Raw genomic sequence first — 3,307 nt, forward strand, 5'->3', positions numbered from 1 at the left:
CAAGAGAACTTGATATGTGGTAAACACATAGAACATGCCATTATTCCCAGATAGAAATCTGGTACTCAGCAGAACAGTACTGATGTACTGAATTTGTCTTTGCAAGAGATTAAAAATCTCAATTGCAAATGGACGTAATAAATCTCGACACATGATAAACGTGGAAAAATATTACATCAACTTAAGATCTGGAATACATCTCAGTACTCAATAGATATATACTACTATTGTGATGAATAGTAATGATGTTGCAAACTTGACACTCAAGTGAACACTTGAATTGTATAGACCTCAAATGAAATGAGATGATCTTGTATCAAGTTGCATGATAATTCAGTGGAGTGAATTAATATTGTGCGAGAGAAAATTAATCTCAATCGCAATGAGATTGTTTTGCGAGAAAATAATAATTCTCAATCGCAAATCAATATTGTTGTGCGAGAAAAATTTAATTTCAATCGCAAAACAATGATGCTCTTAAACAAAGAACTGCAGAAACTCATCTGTGATTATGAGAAACCACAAGGGTTGGAGTAAAAACAGCCGAAGAGATAAGGTTATCTTCCTTTTTCTCTCAAGAGCGGTTCCTGATGGGGATTTCTCCCGTAACCGCCAGCGTGCAGGAGACGGGAGGCGGCGCGGCGCACGGCCATGGTGTGGGGCGCGTCGCAGAGCAGGCGGACGGGTGCGGGGCGCGTCGGGCTGGCACGACCAGGGGCCACGACTCTCCTTGGACCGAGGATCCGGGCCGTGGCCCTTGCTGACGGAGCCACGGACGCCGGTGGAGGGCGGGTCGACGCGACCACGTAGCCGCCGTCGTGGGCTCTGCCACGCCGCGATGATGCAGGCTGCGGCCGCACAATCATCTTCATACCTCCGCGGTCCAACGATAGGACAGATACGCACGACGACGAATGTCCTTGTGGAGAAGAAGTAAGGCGTCGTACATATTCTTCTCCGTCAGTTTCTCCGTGATTTGCTTCGTGGCTTCCTGTTCGTGGTAAAGCAAATATTCTGTAGTCATGAACAGAATTAGGAAACTAGCACCTTGTTTGTTCGTAGCTATTAGATGAAGACACTGATATTTGTGGGGTGCTTCACGCAGATTCAGTTCTTCTTCCACTTTTGATTTTCCTCTCATGGAGTTCACTGGAGTTGAAAATCGCTGGAGTTGCCGCCGCTCTCCGCCGAGGGCACTGCAATTCGTGTGGGCTCCTCCGACGTCTGGTACAGCAGTGACGCTCCTCCGACGTGTGGACTATATTTTTGTTTTAAAGAATATATCCCTCTCGGCTCCAGTACAGTATTTTCATGCATGCATGGATGTTCTTGCTATCATTTCCTCATTTCTCTCGGGGACATAAAAGAATGACATGTGATTACCGTCCCAACTTTACTTATTCCTTGCAATATCATTATTACTATCTTGGATGGAGATGTCATGATGGTGAACATATTCCTTTCATCGAAATATAACGTTTCCCAAAAGAAATGTGATCTGAATAGGTTTTGGTTATCGGTCGAAATTTCAAGATTTCCCATGGTTACCGCGTATTACCGTGCCCCTCGGTAAATCGCCATACCGAGCAAAAAATACCATTTTTTTAAAATTTTTGAATTTAAACACTTGATTTACAGTATAGTACGTAGGATCTAATTAATGCCATGAGAGTTGGTTCTGGCGTGTTGGTAGCAACCTAGTTCCTATTTTGAGAGGTCTCTGGTTCGAATATTCGTTCATTCACTTATTTGAATTTAAAATTCAACTATAAATATCGCTCGAAATATAATCGGTATTTCTCGGTATTTCTTGGTAACCGTGGTAACCATATTTACCAGTCCCCCTCGGTAAAATTGCCTCATTCGGTAACCAAAACCTTGGATCTGATAAGATGACTCTCTTTTTTGATAAAAGGGTGGAGAATACCTCCGCTCTGTTATGTTTAAAAAATATGTTTTCCTATAATATGTTTATGAAGTTCAAATTTATTTTATGATATGTTGTGTTGGTCAATTTGACAACAGAAGTGCTGTTGTAACATTGCAATTCTATCTTCTTCAAAATAAAAGACATTATAGTTTAATCATATACTAGGATCATACAAGTGGCTAAAACTTTTTTTTTTTCGAGACCATGTCATGCACATACAAGCACATTTTGGGCTTTGATCAGTTTTACCATTGTGCCCCCACCTGTTAGCGGCACATGAACAGTGAACCCATGTGTCAAAACTCAGAACTCAAAACTGAGTATTTTGCAGTCAGTGGCAAAAGTGACATTTCCTTTGATCATAGCAGCAATGTTGGTAAAAAAACCATTTTCCACAATTGTTTTCTCAGTATTTATTACAGTGGGATGCTTGTGCAAGCTTAAGTAATGATCATATTTTCCTATTATTTTCCTCTTGCACCCATGCACCCATGCACAATATACATTTATGTAAAAATCCTATGTAATTGGTGCGGATAACTGAGGTCAATTGTCAATTTGTTTGAACAACAGGTATCTAAGAAGACTCCATTACCCGTTTCATTGTCTTATCGTGGAAATGAAGTGCTGCCAGAACTTATTTCAAAGTGCGGGGGGCTTCCCTTAATAATAGTTGCTGTAGCCAGCATATTGGCTACCAAGGGAGGCACATGGATGGATACTGCTAGTTCCATCAATCTAAGGTTTATGCATGAGATAGAGATCAACCCCGAGTTTGAGTGCCTATGGGATCTATTTAGTTGGATGCATTCCTGCTTCCGTAGTTGCCCATATTCTGTCAAGCCATGTATCTTTGACCTATCACTTTTTCCTCGAGACTACAACATTCGGCAAAGGCGCCTAATAAGGCGTTGGATTGCTGATGGCTACTCCAGGGACAGCGATGGTAAATCTGCTGAGGAGAATGGGGAGGAGTTCTTCTCCAAGCTCCACAATCTGAGCATAATCCAACAGCAACCAGAGTCAGCCACGTTTAGTGACATAAGGATGGTCTTGTGTCGAGTCAATGGATTTTTGCGCGAGTGCATCTGCTCACAGGGAATGCAGGAGAACCTTGTATATGAACTTGCCGGCACTTGCAGCCTCCCCCAACGCACTGGGCGTCATCTTGTCATATTGGAAAGCTGGGGTAGGGATAGGATTGTGCTCGAGAGCATTGACTTGTCAAGGCTGCGGTCAATGACAGTGTTTGGGGAGTGGAAACCATTCTTCATCTCCCAGAGCACGAAGCTTCTCAGGGTGTTGGATCTGGAGGATGCAGTCGGTGTAACAAATGATGATGTCGAGCAGATGGTCAAGCTGTTGCCTTGCCTCATG

General features: G+C 42.9%; 1 long non-coding RNA gene across 1 annotated transcript; it reads left to right on the forward strand.

Annotated features, from left to right (window-relative positions):
• The first annotated feature begins 599 nt into the window (after positions 1-599).
• On the forward strand, positions 600-1,388 carry LOC123176810 (uncharacterized). The gene is made up of 2 exons (XR_006488666.1): positions 600-1,000; positions 1,106-1,388. It is a non-coding gene; the product is annotated as an uncharacterized lncRNA (long non-coding RNA).
• Positions 1,389-3,307: the final 1,919 nt, after the last annotated feature.

Source organism: Triticum aestivum, unplaced genomic scaffold, assembly GCF_018294505.1.
Source record: "Triticum aestivum cultivar Chinese Spring unplaced genomic scaffold, IWGSC CS RefSeq v2.1 scaffold163853, whole genome shotgun sequence".
NCBI classification, from domain to species: domain Eukaryota; kingdom Viridiplantae; phylum Streptophyta; class Magnoliopsida; order Poales; family Poaceae; genus Triticum; species Triticum aestivum.